Source organism: Numida meleagris, chromosome 3 (assembly GCF_002078875.1).
Source record: "Numida meleagris isolate 19003 breed g44 Domestic line chromosome 3, NumMel1.0, whole genome shotgun sequence".
Lineage (NCBI taxonomy): Eukaryota > Metazoa > Chordata > Aves > Galliformes > Numididae > Numida > Numida meleagris.
In genome coordinates this window covers 32969757-32992598 of record NC_034411.1, presented here as the reverse complement: position 1 = coordinate 32992598, position 22842 = coordinate 32969757, and the positions used below count along the sequence as shown (strand labels likewise).

Below are 22842 nucleotides of genomic sequence, written 5' to 3'. Positions count from 1 at the left end.
AAGCCTTGCCAGAAAGTTCAGTGAGTTTATTTAATTTCATCTGGGAAAACTGCTGTCAGTTCACATCACAGCTCTCCAGTTTGAAAATGCATCATACATCTGGGATAAGATCCTGATCTTGCTTTCACTACGTGCCAGCTCAAACCATTCCTTTGACTGCAGTAAAACAACGATGACACTGTGGTACTGAGAGGAAATTTGGACGCTATCACCAACAGTTTGCACAGATTTTTGTTTGCTTCCCTGTACATGAACAAAAGACTGACTTTTCATTTTATTTTTATTTTTTTAATATATTAAAAGACAGAAAATATTACTACCCCAACAATGGAAGTTGGATATTTTTCTTGTTCTTGAATGAATACGGAAGTATATTCACAAAGCAAAATGCCTTAGACAATTGCCCATTCCTTCAGTATGTTTTTGGAAAGTCTATGGTATTTTCTTTAGTAGTAAACTCCTCTTTCCATGTTTGGTCCCAATTATAGACAATAGACATGAGAGTTCAACTAGTTCTTTGAGACTGACAAATCTAAATCACATTTTAGTCTGCCAGCCAATTACTTAAAGATAGGAAATCAGACCCTCTTCTTTATCAAAGCTGTAAAACTGAGATAATCGTGGTTTTTTTTTTTGTTATTCAACAAGTTTTTTTCAAGAATCAGTTCCTAGCCTTCCTCAGAAGCAGCACAGCAACACTAGTGATCTCAACCAAGTGTGGTTAACTCCATATTTGTGTTCTTTCCTGATGTAAAAATGAAACCTGTACAGTCTCCTGTGAGTCCTGCCTGAAAAAAAGAAATATGATTGCAATCAAGGAATGGAGATAAAAACCTTTGGCTAACGTTCCGTCACCATACTTTACTGGATAATTAAATATGTTCAAGATTGTCTGGCATGGCCTGAGATTGTTTAATTTGGGAAATAACAGCAAAGATTTAGCTCTTCAGAGCTCTGATATCTTGTTAAGCTTCCTGTATCTTATCCGTCTTCCTGTATCTTATCCATCATCCTGTTTACCCTGAAAATGGTTGAACTGAAGAAATACAGCATCCTATTCTACTCTGTTGACATTCTGATGCACTGACTACATCCAGGGCCCATTCAGGAATACATCCTATGCACATCTGAGCTGAGGACTTTTAAAGGGTGCTATGTCATCTCCAGTGCTGTTTCAAAGTCAAGCAAGAGCTTTCCTTTGCCATTGCAATGAAGTTGCATTAAACAAGTGCAATTGTACTTTAACTGTTTCTAGTCATTATTTGCAGTTATTTTCATGAACTTATTTTTCTGGGTAAAATACATCTTCAGTTCCACCAAGTTCAGACAAGTAATTTGATACTGCTTGTAGATGAAGAAATGTAGATTATTGCTTTACCTCTTCAGGGTGGCAAAGAAGCTGCATACCCCAAGTTGCTGCAAAGAAACAAGAGACAGGAGGTCCAGAATATATATTATCTACATTGCAGCAAACATGTCATTGAATGATAATACTATGTAGAACTGAAAATAAGTGGAGATTATTTCACAGGGATTTCTTCTTTCAGAGGACCTCTGCTTTACGGATAATTTTTTTTTCCATGAGTTAATCAGAGACTTGGCCCTATATCTTTGTGTCAGAGGTCTAACTTGCACTAAGTTCAAACCCCTCAGATTCATGTCTGACAGTCACAGCTCCAGGCAATTTAGCTGTTTCAGAAAAGTGCCCAAACCTTTGAACACTTCTCTGCCTCAGACTTTAACCTTTTTGAAGTTCACTCAGCCTTACTACTATATCTAATCTGCTCATGAATATTCATCCAAGGTAACAGTAATTGTGACGCTATTGTGTCACTTCTAAATAACGAAAGGCTCTTCAGCAACACCTGTGAAACTTGCCTGACTTTTAAACTAGGCATAGCTACCTTTTTTATGTTTATATTTTATTATATCACAAATACCGCCCTGGGACCATGGTCAAACAGATGATTTTGAGAGTTACACTCTAGAAGAACGAGGAAAGCATAAAAATATTCTGCAGGGAAAGGTAAATTAGGAAGATTGGTTTCATTAGAAGGCATATAAGCTTTTGTGATCCATCTGTTGGCAGTAGCTCTCCTTATTAAAGAGACCTGGATGATCAAAGCATTGCAATCTGGAAAATCGGAACTGTTAAATATGTGTATTGGAGAAAAAAAGAGAGGAAAAAAAAAACCCAAAACAAAACAAACAAGCAAACAAAATCTTGAACAAATTTAAAGTAGAACAATCTGTGAGAGGCAGAAGTTAGACAAAAACAATACTTGCATGTTCTTGCATTTTTTGCAGAGAGAAAAAATAGGATCTTTCCCATGCAGGCTATTTCTATTTGTCTGGCTAGCTAGAGTTATGGGAGATGATGACACACACTATTTAACCATCCTTCCAAGTTGGTACCCTGTGGGGCTTCTTCTTGCCTTCACTCTCCTTTAATCTTATTTCTATACATCATACATCTGAAACTTCACAAGTTCATACAATAGGATTGATTGTAGAGAATTCCACAGATTCAAAGCAAAAGAGAGAAGATCTTGGCATTTTTCATGACTAAAGGGAAAGAGTTAGATGTACGAAAGAATATCCATTCAGGGATGGTAATGCTGTTGGTTGGAAGATGTGAAAATCATTTAGGTTAATGGTATGTAGCTTCAATTTTCAATATATGAAATGGTGCTTTGGGAAAATGACTGTTAGAGAAAGAGAAGTGTTATGCCCATTGTAATTTCTGATGAATATTTACATGGAGTTAAACAGAATTACTTGAAATAGAGAGATGTGCTAAAGCATTTTAGATAGCACTTCAATGGGCATGTGAGAGAAGCAGAATGAAAAAATATATTTTTTGAATACACTGCAAATAGCCACGTTATTGGGATGGGGTGTTTAAATATTCTACAGGAGGCTGGATGCCAAATCTATGAATGCTTTAGAACTTTGATTAAGCTTAGAGAAATTGAGCTTTAAACTCTGTTAAAACGCTGTTCTTCAACACCCTCATTTTAGACTCAGAACAGTCTTAAAATACAAGCTCTTCTGGATCTGCCAAGATGTAGAGCCAGAGAATTAGCATTAGGAAGAGTAAAACCTGTAGTATTTTCTATCCCCAGGCACTCGTATTAGTCTGTTCCCATGTCTCTATCTTCAGTATCTGTAAGCCATGTATGTTAGCATAGATTGGAGACAACAACCATATAGGTGACTTCATTGCAAAAAAAATCCAATCTGCTAGGACTCTATATGGAGGAACTGGGGAAGAGTCGCTTCTTATAAATTCTTTCTTCTGGCTTGCAGAATACACATATGCTCTGGCCCCAGACTGTCTTCAGGCTGCCCCTTCTGGTTGTAGGTAGCAAACAGTTCAGCACAGACTCTTGGGTGAAAAACCTGAAAGATCCACAAAGGACAATGCTCTAGGTTGAAGAAACATGTGCAGTAAATGCCCTTAAATTCCTGATTAGAAGTCCTGTGATAAAGCATTTCATCCCTTTCTTGCAATCTCATCTGAAATGGACATCATGAAGGTAATCTAATAAATATTTCACAGTTCAGTAATCTTTTAGGCAATGTCACATGAGAATAAAATAAAAATGCACTTTTGAGCTACTACAGTGACATGTCTCCAACATGCTTGACATACAAGACACAGATCATCTCTTAGATGATTAGATAACTGGGTTATTTTTCCTCTTTGATGTCTAGCAGCTTCTTGCTCCCATTTTGAGTTCTAAATGCATAATGTATAATTTCTTCACTTAGTTCAGTGGTAAGGTCTGAAATGGTTCCTACAATCTTCAATCAAATATGAGTCACGGACCAAATCTACCTTAGACACACTGTAGAGCTCAAAGTATACAGCTCATCTTAAACGCAGTAGGAATATTTCTGTTGACTCCAATAAAAGCTTTCAGTATGTTTCTTGGAGGAAAATTAATGTATCTCTGACAAGCCAACATTAAATCTTTCAGTCTTGTACAACTTTTCCAAAAAAATTAAGTAATTATTTTCAAAGCATAAGTGGTGTTTTTGGTTGCAACAGAATAATAGTAACACCAGCATGGAGTCATTTCAGCCCTCTTCTATTTAATTGTTCTACTCTGTGCGTAGAACAATTTTTTCCTTGGATATTTTTTTTAAATCTGAAACTTCTATTAAGCAGAAGTAAGACTTTAAAACAAGTAGATGACATTTGCTTAAATTGTTATTTTGCATTTCAAATGGTGGAACTGTGTATATCAATCTTGAATATTGTTTAATACTGCATGATATAGAAATGGCAAATAAAAATTGTTTTTACATATGCACATACATGCCTTCCTGCGATGTAATCTGTCCAGTTTCATACAGCTGCAGTTCATGAAGCTTGGGAGAAGAATGCCTTGAGAGCAGCCTTGCAGAGGAGGACTTCGGACTCCTGGTAGATGAGAGGCTGGATGTGAGCCAGCGGTGCACTCCTGCAGCCCAGAAGGCCAGCAGTATTCTGGGTTGCATCAAAAGAGAGGCGATCAGCAGGGATAGGGAGGTGATTGTCCCCCTCTGCCTTCATGAGGCCCCATCTGGAGTACTGTGGTCCAGATCTGAGACCCCAACACAAAAAGGACAGGGAGCTGTTAGAGAGGATCCAGAGGAGGGCCATGAAGATGGTCAGTGGGCTGGAGCACCTCTTCTGTGAAGAAAGGCTGAGGGAGCTGAGCTTGTTTAGCTTGGAAAAGAGAAGGCTCTGGGGAGACCTTTTTGCACTCCTTGGTATTTGAAGGGATCTTATGAACAGGAGGGACACTGAGTTTTTACTTCATCTGACAGTGAAAGAACAAGGGGAATGATTTTAAACTAAAAATGAGGAGGTTTAGGTTAGATGTTAGGAATAAATTCTTTACTCAGAGGAAGGTGAGGCTATGGCACTGCTACCCAGAGAAGCTGTGGGTGACCCATACCTGGAGGCGCTCAAGGCCGGGTTGGATGGGGCCCTGGGCAACCTGATATGGGTGGCAGCCCTGCCTACAGCAGGAGTTGGAACTGAATGGGCTTTAAGATCCTTTCCAACTGAAGCCTTTCTGTGATTTTAATGAAATCCATAACACATAAGCTAATATTTTATGTAAATAAAGTAAAACACTATATCATAAGATAATAACAGATGGAACAGATCTGAAAAACACATGTACAGTCCGTCTCCTTTTGAGGAAAAACATCCTGCTTGATTTTAATGCTTTCGATCTGGTTATAAATCTCTGAAGCTTCAGTCCTATCTCAAAGCGTTACAATGAATTGCAGCTTTTCCAATGATGTTTTAACATTTCGATCAAATATACCATTTTACTTTCCTCTTTAAGCATCAAGTTTTCAAGTTGCATTCATACCACTTCCTTTTAACACTGTCACTAGATTATTTTTGGAGCTGCATTTGCAGGAGAAACTTTCAATGAATTTTGAAGTCACTGTTTAGAATAATGTGGAGCTTTAAGGTTTGCTGAAGTAAGTTAAGGTGAGAACAGTTTTTTTCTGACACAAGAAAACTGAAGCCAATTAGCATGAAACTATCAAGTATATTATTTTGAAACTGTTCAATTTGTCCATTATTCTGAATTTACTCTTATACAAAAACAGAGATTAGAGAGGTTAACACATTCCATTAGCAGACTATATACTGATCAGCTTTTCTGACATGACCAGATTCAGTTGCAGACCTTCATCAAAATAAAGGAAAAGATCATACACTTTTGTCCAATTTCTGTATTTCATTTCCCTCAAATTTGGTAGAAATTCTAATATCATATTTCATCAGTACCTAGATTTCCTTGTCTTAACTTTCTTCCATAGTTAAATTAAGCACAGAAACTCGGAAATATTTATGAGGTTCATTGAACGCTGACATCTGCTCACCAGCAGCAGGCATTTGGAGGATTCTATATTGTTTTTTATGCTAATTCAGTCTACCTTCAATTTCCATCTTTTGTTTTACAATTATCCCTTCATATCCATGCATACTTTCATTCATTTTGCAACAATACTGAAATCCCATAGTCCATGATCTTATCAGTTTCTCTTTAGTTTAATACTGCGCTGAGCTGAAATCTGTTCTGTGATAAGAATAATTCAAACTCTTCAGTCAATTTGAGTCAATCATTCCACAAAATCAATTTGAATGGAAGAGAAAAAACTGAATAAAAGCTGACCAGGGAGTTTAAGTATTTGTCCTGAAGTATGCAGAAAGATATTTTCAATTTCTGTGCACATAGAAAATTAAATAATATAGAGTGAAATAACATGTACAGAGGAATTGTCCATGATGAGAGATTTATATATTCATAATGCAATGTGGGAAATAAAATAAATCACCTTCTGCAGTAGATAATTTTCCCCACACTTTTTCTAATAGTGACACTACACCAAGTTCCACAAGGCATTCCTTCCATTATCATTAGCAACTGCAAATTTGACCTGGGCAGGAAACAGTCACAAAGTTGTCCCAGTAGTACAATATATTTCTCAGAAAACATCAATTTAGCGCAATCTCGAAACATGTGAAAGAAATTAATTGACATAGTAGTGTTTTGATGTATTTGATTTCATATCTACGAATGAGTTAGTTTAGTGTTTCCAGAAATAGGAGTAAACATCCTTTTAAGCATGAGGTAGCTGACAAAAAATAAAATGGAAAACTTTCACTTGTCAGCTAGATTTTTTGTAAGAATCACTTAATGGTTTCTAATAGTTTTTCAGCTGACTTTTTTTCTTTTGAAGAAGATTTCCAATCAGAATTTTCTATCAGTGTTGGAAGTGATAAAAGTAAACAGGTAATTTTTCCCATTCTAACTTTTATGGCCACTGTTTACTCAAAGAAATAAAATCATTTCTACTTAGCGACATACACCTTTGGTTTTCTTCTGTTTTCTGGTCCCAATAGATTTTCAAGCAATTTATGTTTAGTTCCTTAAAGAAGAATGAGATTTAAAAAAATTCAGTAAATTATTTATTTTATTTACTTGTGAATACAGCAAAAGTATATAGATCTGCTCAAATAATGGACCTTGTATGTTTTTGAAACATTAATTTCAATGCTCTCTCAAAACCAGTGAGAACTGAATTTCATGATAAAAATCTTTCTTAAACAAAAAGAATATTTGGAGACTTTTCGTCAATTAAACAAAACAAACAAAAAAAACAGTTTTGATAAAATAATTCCACATAAATTTCACTGAAATGAAACATCACTGAAAGAGTGCTGATAATAAAATATTTTCTGGTAAATAAATAATTTCATTAAAACAAAAACACACAAGCTCACTCACTACTGGATTTTCTTTTGGGAGCACACACACTACTTGAAGTGCAGCCCATATCGATATTTATAAAGCAATCACTTCATCACGTACTACTTACCACAGACCAAGAGCCATTTTTGCACAACTCTTCAGATGTGCTTCCAATTAGCAGTCTGCAAGAATGCTGTTTATCAATCACACACTCAACAATCAATAGCTGAACCTGTGTATGGGAACATAACTAACGACTGAACCTAGATACAGCTCAGGCTCTATTGAAAATGAGATATGAAATTGTGATGAAATACGAATTCTAACACCTCTGTAAAACCCTATCAATATACAATTAACTTTGAGTTCTTTTATAACTATGAGGAGTTAACGACATTTCATCATCTATATCTATACATAAAGCAGGGGAAATTATTGCCATAGAATCATTTCCTTGCCTAATTTTAATTTTTGTTCAGCCTCAATCTTTAGCCTAATCACTCTTAATTTTCCTCTAAAAATAATAATTTTGTTTGGTGTAAATTCTGATATATTACTCAAGAAAATAAGTTTTAATCTTAGCATACTACATTTGCTACAAAAATATTTTTTCATCAAATGAAAATCAATAATAATTGGCATAGATTGCCTGATTTGTTATAGCTGTTGCCTATCCTGTTAGGAATTTTGCATGTCCACTGTGCAGCAAATTATACTTTGACTTAGACACAGCCGTTTCCTTTTATTAATTTTGTTGGTGCCATAAGGACTTTGCTGGTAACTATTCTGGCAGTAATTAGTGAACCATGAAATTGGAATTGCTAGTTGAACCTACGATGCTTTTTCGTGGTAGATTTGGAGAAAGTAAAGAGTTTTGTTCTTAGATGGAGATGATTCATCTCATACTTAAATAATTTTGAAAAGTAATGATATATCATAAATCAGTTTCATCATTGCTGAACCATCAAATGGTCTAGGGGATATCTTAAAAATTCTTTTATGATTTTATGCAATGAGGTAAAGAAAGGGAAGTTCACCGAAGACAAGACATTAGAAGTTTAGGTGAAACGGAGATAGCTCTCCATTTATATCAGGGTTGGCAACCCTCCCCATGACAGGGAGGTTGAAACTGAATGGTCTATAATGTCCCTCCAACCCAAGCCATTCCATGATTTTATGATATTAAGGAAACTACAGGTGCCACAATACCCAATTGTTGTTCAGAATTTCTATCAGCAGTTTTCAGTCTTTCACAAAATTACGCATGTGGGTGCTACTAAAGATGCAGTTTAACTTAATTCTCCACAGAAGACAAGATGTCATGGAACTGCTTCAAAGAATGTCTCAAAATACTTCAAAGATCTGCCCTATATTTTAATAAAAACAAGTTAGTGAAACAATGAAGCTCTGAGTCAGAGTCTGCACGTGAAAAGAACATATTAGAAACAAAATTCATTTTTCTTGACAGAGATACTGTGTGGGGAGAGAGGAATTGGAGGATATTCTTATGGATACATTTGCTTATCTCACATCCAGAAATTTATTTTAAAATATGCTCATCCAGTTATTTGCATCATATCTCTTTGGCAAATGATCATCAGAAAGCAGGTGCTATGGCAGTAATCATACTGGCAGTGCTGTTTTTCTGATCTGTGTTTTTCTACATTACTCAGACTAGTTATTTTTAGACTTCAGATATGTTCTTGAATAATAGTGACATTTTATTAGAATGTATCTTAGTAGAATGCATTTTAAAAATATCCTATTTTTTTTGCTACAAGCACTGTGGGTGAAATTGGTAAAGCAGCTTTCAGGAGGAAATATGCATTCTTTGAAACAGACTTATTTAAATATTTATGTATAACAGAATTTAAACATGAAAATATGAAGAATTGGTAATAAAACTACTAAATCTTGCTGTGGCAAATACCTCATGACAGCATCCTTGTCTATCCTGCTATAAATCTAATAGCCTCTACTTTTTGTACTTTGTCTTCAAAAAAAATTCTAAATAATACTCTAGATATGTTGACACAAAAAGCTTCTGTACACATGTTCTCACAGAAGGGAACATTAAGGACATAAAGTTACTGGACATCATCTACTGACTGTTCCAGAGCACTATAACATAGAAATTCACGTTCCACATTCAACAAGTTGAGTTTTTGACTGTTGATTTGGTTTGTTTTTTTGTGGGAGAGGAGGAAAGAAAAAAGATGCCAAGGCAAATGAATTAGGAGAATCAACTGGAGAGATATTATAGTTAATTGAAACTCCCACAATATTTATGCAAAAGAAAAATGCCAGATATTCAACAGCTATAAATCAGCAGTTTTTGTTAACATCAATTACACTGATTTACAATACGTATTTTTTTTTTTTTTATCTTCTATTGTTATTATGAAAAGGATGTTTGAGGCTGGGAACATACTTTGAAAGATACATCTTCCATTAGTCAGAATATCTCAGCAAAACTTCTTTTGAGGCCATAATTTCCTTAGTTGCTGAAAAGAATCCTTTAAGTTCCCATAGTTCTGTTCTCTGAAGTCCCCACAGAGTTTAATCATCATGAGCAATTTCACAGTTCATTGACAAACGAGAGAGACATATCATAATGCAACTGCATACAGTACTGGAAGCAAACAAAAACAGAACAGTAGCACTATTACCAGACATACTAAAGAAGATACAACTCTTCAGAATATTCTTTTGCCTTAGTAACAGAACTTATTTTTCCATAATAACTCTGCTTTCAAACTTAAATATGCACATAAATACTGGATTATTATTATGAGTGATTATTTCTTCTTGGCAATGATCCCAAGAGTCACACTTCTACCCACGTAGGCTAGTTTTAGGCACATGTAACCCAGACATCAGTGAGGTACCCCATGATTTATTATTAGGTAAATATGATGAGTATTTCAGTCTGAATATAAGCAGTTCACACTGGATTCAATAGGAATTTTGTTTTGCAGAATAAGACCTTGAATCCAAGTCAACTGATACAGCAAGCACTTTCTGTGTTGCTCACACAGGAGCTGAGGATGCTCAGAGATCTTTGGGATGAGCTTATCACCTTCCAGGACTATGCTCTGATACTGATGGGAAAAGCTTCCTTAGATCTGTTACCACAAGGCCTGGCCATTAGAAACCATGGACATGCTGAGCAGCAAAACAGTGATGGTACTGGAGGTTTTACTGCAAATATCAAAGAAATGTAATGAGTATCAGCATGGGATAAGTTGTACAATTGTTCAACAAAAAAGAGGAAGACATGCAGATTGCACCACAGAAGCATGAAACCAGATACAATATTTCTGTGATTATTTAGTAGTTTATTTTATGACAGCGACAGCCTTCAAAAATTAATGGATGCCTCCAAGCACTCAAGTAATAGTGCTCTCAAAGCTGTGCTAGCTGCATAACTCAGTGAAATCCATGGGGGAACCTTAATACAAACAGAACCCTGGAAAATGTTGTGGTCAGCATCAGAACACCCAAAACTGCAGTAAAAATGGACAAAATTTATGGCAGTGAGTGTTTCAACTTACAGTCAGCTATTAGATGGGATTGTTCACATCGCCTTCTTCAGTGCAGTGTAATAAAAGTCAGCATTTTATTTACATCTGTATGAGAGGAATATTATTTGGGGAGCAGTTTGTTAAATAGCTGTAAATAGCATTTTTACTACCCCCTTTGCATTGCTCTATATCACTTTGTTTTTCTGGAGAAGAGTGAGCCCATGCAGCTCTGCTGCCTCCTGCCACTGGCTGCGGGATCCTTTCCAGGATTTCTAGGGAAGGCAGAGTACTGGGCTTTCTGTGCTCCTGCTGTACTCCTATTCACATCAGCCTCTCAGCTCTTAAGACAGCTGGAGAGGTAAACAGCTGCTGAATACTCCCCTCCACAGTACTTCTGCTTTTTTTTTTTTTTTTTTTTTTTTAAATGGTGCTCAGAATCCCCTATAGCTAAACATAAATGAAATCTTGAATTTCAGGTCTCTCTTGTTCCTTTATTTGCTGTTACTCCCCACATTTCCAGATGAGGCTTATAACAATATTCTACACATACACTCTTTACCTTTCTTTTTATCATTTTTCACTCTACTTCCATCTATATGTCCTTTCATTCTCAGTGTCTCTTTACTCTGATGTTCCCATTGATATACCTCATCTCTGGGTGGGCTGTTCATCCAAGCAAGATGCAAATTATGTCACACACACAGAATAGTGAGTACAAACTGAATCAATAGCCTGATAAGACACTGGATATACTGTCAATGTGAACCTTTATGGACATGCAAAGAAATATAGGACTAATGTGACAAAAATAATCCTCCTTAAATTTGATGTATATACTTTCTTTTAATCTACATCCAATATCCTCTAGCTTTAAATGGGAATGATAATAACGTTGGTACTGCTGAAATGCACCTCCCCTCCCAAAACAGAAAAGCCAACACCCTTAAAGATTCTCCATACAACAGTGCACCAGCTTTGCCAGAACAACTTTTTCCTCTGGCACACTGATTTGCAGTATTCTCCAGGTTTTGTATTGGTCTCCTGAGCTATACAGTAATGAAAACCTAGAACTATTTGTAACAACCAGTATAAATTTTATTTATTACTAGGTACTATATTATAGGACTACATAGAGGTCACAGTCAATGTCTTATCCCCTTGAGCAAAAGACTGTACAAATCCCTAATAAAGTATACTCACTGACCCTGAGATTTTAAATAAACAAGATGCAGTGTGAAAGGAAGAAAGATATGTCGGTCTTATTTACATGCGAAAACTGAGAAATTTAAGAGGCTTACCAAAACAGAAAGATTATCCACACAGAAGTCTGGATTTGAAGCAAGTTTCAGAGAAATTTTTTTCTCTTGTGAACTTGTCAAATACATTTGAACATTTTGTTTTTGAAAAGAGAAAAATGAAAAGTAGATGACAGAATATGAGAAGAAACATATTAAAGTAGCAGAAAAGGAAGAAATATTTACAAGTTTCCAAGCAAAACAAAAGCCCAATTACCACCGGCTGTACTCAAAGAGCTAGAAATATACAGTTCTCTGAAAGACAAGATTTTAAAAGCCTACAATGCTTTTTGGAACAGGACAAAACTCGGATATTTCCAGTGCTGTTAAAGCATTCTCAGTTTTCTTGAATTCAACTTGAGAGGTTGGAATGGTAATACTCAATTGAGATGTTTGATTAAAATGTAACTGCACTGCCTCAACACCTCTATGCACCTACACCATATATTGCCATGCCTGTCAAATGTATAAACATATCCAGTAAAAATACTTATATTATGATGTCAAATATCAAATGGGGGATCAGAACCAGATTTGCATGAGAAGACAAAACAGCATTTTACAGAAACAAATGGCTATACAAATATCAAGCAGAAATATTAGTATAAATATGAGCAGATGCCATGTTTTCCCTTGAATGACAGCAGGGAGTCTCCATTCTCTGTCATTTTTCAAATTGACAAGTAGGACTGACTCCAGCTGGACCAGATGTCATCTGGAATTGCCAACCAGAAACCAAAACTGTCCAACTGCACAGACTTTACTAAAGACGAGCACAGAAGTAAGGAATATGACAGAAACAGCTGGCAAGTCCAGTGCTCTAAGAGTATCGCATCCAAATGTACACACAAACACAGTTGCCTGTACAAGCAGTCTGTAATATTTGTGCTGTTGAGTGAACATAAGCAGAACTGCACTCCAGCCAAATCTATGGTAAAAGGTAGTGGCTTTACTTTTTTTTTTTTTTTTTAAATTCCATGGCAGGGGTGTTGGAACTAGACGATCTTTAAGGTCCCCTCCAACTCAAGCCTTTCCAATTCCAACTGACCGATATTGTGTGTACATGGCTTGTTATTCTTATTTTAATAGAAATAAATCAATTTCATATTCTCTTATTTGGTCTAATTTCCTCAGAAAAGTATTTAAGAAACCAACTAGCTCTGTTTACTGTTGTGCGATGGTTTTTATTAAAGCATTTGGAGCTTTCTTTTATAACCACAGTAAAGATAAAGACAGGAGTCTATATTTTTTCTTTAGTGTTCCCCTTTTGGGACAGGATATATTTCAACAGTTTTATGCATTTACCAGCTGTATTTTTACTCTTTTTCTCTGTACACAGAAAATAAGTGACAGAACAATTTTCTCCATACCTTATCTAAATAAGAAGTGAAAGAAAGTCTTGTGCAAAATTTACTAAATTTTTAGCCAAAATCTCTTCCTATAAGCTTGCCTAAGTGATTTGAAAACGTGAAAATCATTGATCTTAGATTTTAGTGGATAGTATTTTCAAGCCTAAATGACTGAAATATTTCACAGAAATGCGGTGAAAGAATATTTCACCATTTAATAATATTCATTCAGAGGTCAAAAAAGATCTGGAAATTAGTTTTGACGAAACAATGAAATACATATGAAGCAGAGCTCCCTAGTAATGGTGTGCATGATGGCATCTCTCAGAGACACCTTCTGTAATTTTCTCTTCTGTACTGAAATTACATCTAAATACATTTAACGCAGGAAACCTTTGTTCCCACCACTTGGGCCATTAAATACATTCCTAGCCAGAGAACAAATTGGCAGTCATGCTGCTTTATATTTCAGAATCCTGAAGTCCCTGACTTCTCTGAAGTCTTGAAATCCTGGTGCTGGAAGTACTGTGATGAGGCTGTAACCAACTGGAATTTGCCTATGAGAAGTTTACTAAATACCCCTGAAGGGACCACAGACATCCAAATGAGGTAAGTGCATTCTATAGTCTTTCTATTTGCATCTATACCAGAAAGGAATTTAAGAGCCCTAATTACTTCTGAAAATTTTATCCTGATTTTCACTGGTTTTCAGTCTCTGAATCTTCTACCCAACAGTGATGTTTCCAGTAAATACAAATGAAAGCAACTGTAACTCAAACTGAGGAGCAATCTCAACATATCAATGAAAGATCAAAATTAATAAGGTCTTGAGAAATGAGAAAAAGAGATGAAATCACATGAAGGCAGCGATGCTTCACTACCTTTTCACTGTCCCATTAGTGAAGGTAAAAGGCTGAATAAAAGTGACCAATAATCATATGAGTTTGACTCTACCTTCTCGTTCACTTAATGCAACTCTTCAGACAGACTCTACTTTCCACCAAGATCTGTAAGGTGATAGATTTTAGGTTTATAAAAGGTCTGAAGCTATGAATATTAAAAGTAATAAGCTATGTTTTAATATTTTCACTGAACTGATATTCACTTGTAATGCAGATGTAATATGCTGCAATATCATATCTATCCAATACTGCAAGTGCTGAGAAGAACATTTTTATCCTAGGAAGCTAACTTGCTTAATGTTTAGGAATTTCTCACATTATTTATATGATTTTAAAATTGGTTTGATGGGCTGACACATTTGCCACTGAGAGTTAGCAATAATGAAAGCAGAAACGTATCTTCAGCATGCAAATAAGGGTATGGCCTTAGGAAAAGGTAATAAAAAATTCTAAAGATTCTCCCGTCTCTTCTTCAGAGATACTTTACAGGTAGACTTCATTCACTTACAGGTAGTGATCAGAAGGATCTGCAAGTACACCATGTCCCTATTCTGTATATACAAAAAGATGGTGTCCTGAATGTATGTGTGATAAGTTCTTTACTATATAGTCTGTAAATCTTTAAACTGAGTCTACCAGACTCAGGTCAGTTGAGTATTTGGTTTTCTGCTGAAGAACCTAAGCATTTCCTGTTCAAATAAAAGCTACACTGTTCATTTCTATTACCTATTTCTACACTATTTTTTGTTGCTACCTTTTTGAGATAAGTTGACAACCTCTGATACTGTGCTTATGAATTCTCTTCTAGCCTTGATGAGTAAATACAGTAAGACAAAAAAAAGCAGCACAAACATCATCTTTCAAAGAGTTAACTCCTGAGGTAAGAGCAGAAAAAAAAAAGCAAGAAGTCTAAAAGCATTTGAAAGTTCTTGTAATATTAGTTGTGGCAACATGATCCAGCAACACATTAATTTTCATTCAAATGAGATTGAATATATGCAGGGTTTATTAATTACTCAGTTCTAATAAAACTTTTCCTTGTCTTTGCTTCTACTTGACTGTCAAAATGAAGAGCTCTATGGTAAAAGCTTCTGGCTTGTCCTTTGACCTCTGAGAATATCAACATGAAAGCTCTATCACTGAAAGGTTAACCAGTCTGTGAAAGTACAGGCCCCTTTCATTTTTTAATACACATTATATAGCCTGACATTAAACCTCTTTGGGTCCGTCAATCAATCGTAACTCAATGCAAATTATGGGTTGGGCAAATCAACAACAGTTCTGACAGCTGATATGCTAACAGTAATTAAATTGCTCCAATAATTTTTTTTAACATTAAGTTCATTCTCATTTGACAAATCTAGAATGACTTTTTAACAAGGTTTCTGATACTAAAAAGCATGCTTTTTACTAAGGATAGAGAGGAAAATTGGAGTCTACTTCAAATTTTATCAAATTAGATTTTAGTTGCCTTTTTCTTCAGGTTTTCTGCATTCTGTTTTGTAATCTCTCTATACTTCTAGGATTATTCTGAGAAAAATTATTTATAAAGGAAGGAAACTCAGTGATACAAAGTATTATTTTTGTATGTTTTCAATAGAAAATTATCTAAATAGTAGAATATCCTACTAACAGGGAGTTAGACGATTAGGAAGGCCTCAAAATGTTAAGGCCTCTATTTCCTGCATGGGGAACCTCTTGTTTTTTCTCCCTCCCCTTTAATGGGAGGAAGAATAGTAAGAATTATATAAGAGGCTGTGTTCACATTACAAAAACTTCATCTAAATTCCAAACTTTATATTCTCATACTTAGATTGGCTCATCTCGCTATATAATACAAGGGCACCAATGTAGCAATTATTTTGCATACTTCATAACTCTTCTGGTTCCGAGTTTTTGCTAGGTTTTGACTGAAAAAAATCTGTCCTATTTCCCATCACCTAAAATATATTAGAGAAAGGTAGAGGAAGATGAGAGAAGAGACATGTATTTGAATTATAACCATCTCTATTTATCTTGCAAACTGTTAACTGGTAATAGTAGAAAGCATATTTTGAAGCTATTCTGCAATAATTTTGTATTCTGAAGCTCAACATTTTAATTAGAAGTGTCTGTGTGAACTCTCTGATTTAGTGTATTTTACTTTTTCCAAGGTTTTTGAGGAATTAGAGGAGAAAACATCTTTTGACAGTTGAAGAGACCTAACACCACCACCAACAGATGTCTAAAGGCAAAAACAATAAAAAAGAAAAAATAATTAATGTATGCTCTGGAACAACTATTAATTTGTTCAGAGTATTAATCATTGGTGTGACAGATTGTCAGTTTCTGACTCTTTACATCTCTGTGTAGTGGATTATGGTCATGTTATGTAAATATTTTTGTAAGTACTGCCTTTTGAAATGCTGAACTATTTTTTCCTCTTTAGATAAATTAAAAGAGCATATAAGCACAATAGTAAATTCTGCATTCACTCCAGCTTAAAGCTTTCAGACTAGAGCATATCTAAGTAATCAGTAATATATTTGCAGCATTCTCCCGTTTGACTTCATCTCTGTTCTCAATATGTCATAAACTGTAAGAAAGAGACATGGCTCTGCACAGAATAACTTGGTAGGCAATGGCTTCAAAATTTTCAATGATTCATCATCTACTTCTTCAATTCCTTCCCCTAAATGCCTTTCATGCATCTTCAAAATTCTTTAAATTGTTTGTGGCTTTGGTCCCTGTTCTGTTTCCAGACTGGTTTCTGCTGGGGCTGGTATTCATGTCTCCTTACTAATCACACCCTTATTTCCCCCACTCTATGTTAAAATGATATCATTTCAGTAGGTGTTTTTGCAGACAGACCAATAATTTTCCTCATACAGAGTATCTCACTTCTTTGTCTTTTAGGAGTTATGACATCAAACAATGTAACAAATTTTTTCATCAGTGAACCTGTCTGTACAGTCCAATATTTCCATTTCACTTTAAAAAATTCTTCAGATGAAGTGGAAACAGTCTATTTAAAAGTATCTAACCTCTGAATTTCTAGCCCCTTGCCCTAAGCTACTTTCATGACTAAGCTTAGCCACAGGTCCAAGTGGCAAGCCGAATTAAGGTTTAACTGCAACACACAAGGCAAATAATGTCATAAATCATCATAGCCCTACCAAAGCCCATAAGTCATCTGAGGATTCAGCCCAACAACCTCTGCTGATAACACTGATTGTGTGATTAATAATACAGGATTGTTCCTTAGGGACTCTGGTGGTTATCTTAAGCATGCAAGTCTCCTTCAGAGTGGTTCATGTTCCATCAGTCTTGCAATACAAAAGTTTTATCTAATGTAATTTATAGTTTGCTGCTACAGTTGATAAAGAAGAGATGAGCATCTTAGAAAGCTTGGTTGACTAGTCTGAATTAAATTTTCTGTTAGGTATCCATCTCTGAGTAGTATTCTAGAATCACATTTTAAAATACTAGGTAGTAATATAGTCTAAGTTTTCTCAAGGATTAATAAATATGCAACATTTAATCAACTTATCTCTGTAATTCTATAATCAAAACATATGCTTTGAATGATTTATTTTTAAATACTAGATCTGCTATAAGGATATCAAGAACCAGAACAATTTACAGATGTCATAATTCACGACACATAGATGGCAGAAAATGAACTTATATTAGATGGTTATGCATATTGGGAAGGATTTGAAACATACCAGAAACTCCAAGCAAAAACTTCTGAGTTTCACAAGAAACATACTGCCCCTTCCAGCCTGTCAGTTAAGTCTGACACCTCCCTTTCTGGAGAGGTTGCTGGCTCCCACAGCATGGAAAAGGAACCAAAGGGAGAGGCATCCACTTCCTAAGCAGGAGATAGCTTTTGCCTCAGAGACCAAATATTGTGACAGTCTTACTAGTCTCTTCGTATCAAAAAGATAGTGAAGAACAGAGGAACTGCCATACCAGATCAGCTCAGCTATGTGCCTGGCTCAGTAGCCTGTCCCCACATCTGAACAGCACCAGCTGTTTCACAAGAAAGTGAAAAAGTTCGGACAACTATACAGGTCTAACTTATTTATTTATTTAAATAAGCCTTGCTGAAGTCAAGACTTCAGTTAAATGTCACAGGCATGAACTCAAGAATCTAGCCATATATTTCTCATGCAAAGTACTTTCATGTGCTGGATTTTCACTGATTTTGATTTTATAACCCCAAAGGAAAAACTTTAAAATTTAATTTACTTTCCCTTTTATCATTAACAAATGACAGCTGGAAACAAAAATACTCTTGAGCAGAGTGAAGGGGGGGTTAAATTCTCTCAAAGTCTGAGTGTCTTTAAAAGAGTTTGAATCTGTCATTGCAGAAGCTCATCAGGTCTGGTGATTTCAGTGCTACGAATAAATGCTTCCCTCTCTCTGTTGGAGACAATGCCTAGAAAAGTTATTAAATGTGTAAAGACATACACACTCCAAAGACGTGATGAAAGTACTGTTGTCATTGGTCTAGTTGACAATGAAGTGTTTATTAACAGCGGTGGAGTAAGTAAAACTTAATAAAAAGAAGTTTCTCTGAAGTCTGAATATAAATTTTCTCTTTTACAGCATCCTATTAATTACTTATCTAAAAGGAATAATTTGAGTCTCTTATTCGGTTGAGATTTTTTAAAAAGGACTCGACAGAGTTTGGGCTTTGCAATTGGAAACACCTCAGGGTAGCAGCTAAGGGAAGAGAGAGGGAGAGGATACAAGATTTTCACTTTCTCATTTATTACCAAGGCAGATACTAGGTCTCTCAAAGTCCTGCTTCTCCTGGGACCCTATTTTAATTGTTTTTGTAGAAGACTCTTAGAGAGAAAGGTGATACAGCTGCTCCAAACCAGTTTAGGATCACCCACAGAAGACAGAGGTCACAATCCAATAATACAGAAGGAATTGCTTACCCTTTTCTGATCAGGGCTCACCAAACACTCCAAAGGAAGCAATCTCCCAGAAGAGATTCTTCCCTTCCTGTGACCAGCCCTTAAATGAGGTTAGGGAGGGGTGGACCTGGACTTCTCATCACACATGTGAATTGCTTCTGCCTGTGCTCCCAGGACTGGCTACATGCCTTCACCAGGTGCTCAATCACTGGTTCAGGTCATGACTTAACAGTTCCCATACAACCTTTTACAGGCTCCTGAAGGAAGGTTTCCTCCAAAGGCTAGCCCACATCTCTGTGCTCTTGCATGGGGTAGGACTTTCTAGGCAGCAGCAACATCAAGTGCAACTCCAGGTGTGCAGGTCAAAGCCTTTCAGAGTCTTGCTTCACCTCTCTGTCACCATCTACTCACTTTGCTTTTCTTCTGTGTTTTTTTTTCCTCCCCTGACTTCTTTGAAGACACACACACAGTTCAAGAAAAACCTCACAGATCCCTCACGTTTGCTCATCAGTTTGTTCTGGACACCTAACTTGACACAACTATCTACTTACTCCTTTTGACTGGAAGAATTTTCTGAAATCAATCATTTTCATCTTCTGAAAATGCCACAGGCATAAGCGGAAACACACACAGTACCTGGCCTTAGTTACATGCATGGAGCATTAAATATTTGGCTGATTCTCTGCCAATTCTACAGGAGTTACTCTAGATTAACACCAATTCAAAATTTTAGCTTGCTTTTTATCCCCTCTCTGGGTTATACGCTGAATACTCAAATTTTATAACTGTAATTGTATTGACTTTGGGCTGAGGATCTCTTAGACAGAATAGATAGGATAGGTTGGTCCTCTGAATGATATTGAAGCACACTCACATACTTTGCCATTTTCCTTCACTTAACCATAGCAAGATGTAACTAGAAATGCTTTGCAATTGTCTTGAGGAGATACACCATTTTTTGCTTCTTGGGAACCAATGGATCCTGTGTCAATTCGCAGCACATTTGTATTTCTTAAAATCTGGTATATACAAGTACTTAATCCAAAAGATAGTTATACTTTTGGTTCTATAAAAGACAGCCATATTTCTCCATTGTGCAGATGATGGTAATACCTATACTTTGTTCATGATTTGATACCTTAGGTATCTATCATATGCCTTCGATAAACACAATCCCCTCTTCAGAGCACAGTGTAAAAAATGCTACATAAACAGATACTTACATAGGCAAGAGCTGGGACCTCCTTAGTTTAGAAGGCCTTGTAATATTAACTCTCTGCCTCTAAAAGCTTTTAGAAATGTTTTCAACTAAGATGCATTTTCATTAGCATTTTTATACATATTGTCTTCCAACTAGTGTCATGCCCTGTTCTGCACACAGATGCTGTCATGTGCTATAAACAGCTGTGAAGACAAGGCCAGAGGCATGCATGCTAAGAGTGTTGTGCATGGTATGTATTTCCATACAATCTGTTTTTCAAGAACTGCGACCTGTGTGAAGGCATTTGCAGAGGTAACCCTGAATCTTTAAAAGAGTCTGGAGGAAATAGCTCTAGTAATACTTTTTAAATCAGGGCAATTGTTACGCATATACCCTCCAATTTCTGTCTCACACCTAGAGCTTCTGTATTTCTTGCCATACACACTGGCTAGTGATACGCAGTTCTAACAGACCATGCAAGTTAAGGCTACATTACAGTCCTTAGGTAAGATGTACATCCAGATTTCAGACAGAAATTCCAAAGGCACAGTTTTCAAGTTCATTAAATTTTAGACAAATATTTTTCAGTATTAAAAATAATAATTAATGCTATCATACAACAGACACTAATTGAAATTGTCATTTTACAGTGTTGGTTTTTTTTGTTGTTTTCCAAAGAAGTAACCATGTTGGAGTGGAAGGTGAAACACAAATGTGTCTATGACCTGTAAACTTTAGTGTTTGCTTTTTGTATAATGTAGAATGAAGATCAAGGCCTGTTAGTTTTTTTCCTCTTCCTTTAAATATGTTTGTTATGCATATACTAGGAATATCTAATGGTTATAGTTGTAACTATAATCAGAATTAAGTTCCTTCTTTCTGTTTCAGGAGGCACGCAACAACACACAAGAAACACTTTTCTTCCAAGTATAAAGATACTTAAAAATTCCAGTATGCTGAATATTTGCTGGGTTTGTTTTTTGTAATTGCAGTAACAAAATTTTTTATTAGATGCCACAAATGTCAGAGAATAAACTTCAGAATTATCAATATATATATTTTGGTTGTACATGCATTTGATTACTGAAACTAATGCACTTCTATCTGCAAAAGACACAATGAAAAGCAATCCTGTCTATGTAATATTCATTCTGTGTTTATAATTGGAATACATTTTTATATTATATAATACTTATATACTTAGATGTATGTGTATATACAAGCATACATAAAACAAATAGAATAGGATATTCTGCAGAATGCAGTGGTGAGCCCACAGACCCACTGTACTGGCCAAGAAAGGCAACAAATACTGGGTAGGCACTCAGGTTTCCATGCCATGGCCTCAGGGCTGGGACATGGGAGGGAGGCATTGTGTGAGAAGTGTAGACTGAGACCACAGCTCTGTACTGAGTAGAAAGTATCCATTTTCCATTCAATACACTGCAGAAGTCTGAGCAGGGACCACAAATACACTTACTTCCCACTATCTGTTCTGGGAGAACACCATGCATATAGGAATAGAAAAGTCATTATACGCCTTCTGGGAAGAAATGTTTTCACTTTTTTTTTTCTCCTCCTTTTCAGACAGACTACATTTACGTATCCTCATGTTTTTCCTCCTGTGCATAATTTTATATTTATTCACACTGAATTTCATATGATATTTTATCACCGACTACTCATTCTTTTACAATCCTGCCTCTTACAGAGTTAGAAAGAGTTAACCCTATAGGCCACATTTAGCCTTTGAAGAACAAAATACAGAGTAGCTTCAGCGTGAACCAGCCCTGATCCAGACCAGCTCTAGGTATCTCCAGCCAGTTCCCAACTCTTTCCTTCCCCTCAGGCAGATGGCCTATCTGTCAGTGCCACCAGGACTGCCACTGTCCCTGCTCGTGATGTGTTTTCCCAACCAGATTGAGGACTTCAGAACTGTTCCTGCTGTACATCAAGACAGGAGACAGATTCTCATCTCATAGCTTGTTGACTGGAGGCTCCTCCAGTTTGCTTGTGCCCCAGCAGGAAGGAGGCCAAGAGTATCCCAAGCTCTGCCTGATTGTTTTTTGTGTTTTACGCTACCACTATTTCGCCCATACTCAACAGTGATAGTTTTGAAGAGTCCTTCTCAGAGAATGGTAAATTGAAGCTACCCTAGCCTCACAAAGAAATTTTTTTTTTTTTGAAGTGACTTAATATATTTTTTTTTAATCAAGAAAAAAAAACAACAAACATTTACTAAAAAAGTTCCCAACCCAAGCTATGCACAGCAAGATCACATGTTTTTTTTCTAAGCTATTTTCTGGAAATAGTAAAGACATATATTTTCAGCAGTTTTCCTATTTCTGATTTGCATCTGTGTGATTTCATTAACTGATAATTGCTTTTGA

General features: G+C 36.0%; 1 long non-coding RNA gene across 1 annotated transcript; it reads right to left on the bottom strand.

Moving 5' to 3' along the window:
* Positions 390 to 19342, bottom strand: LOC110397042. Its single transcript, XR_002437493.1, has 3 exons — positions 19273 to 19342; positions 4325 to 4495; positions 390 to 3402 (listed from the first exon to the last, which is right to left on the bottom strand). It is a non-coding gene; the product is annotated as an uncharacterized LOC110397042 (long non-coding RNA).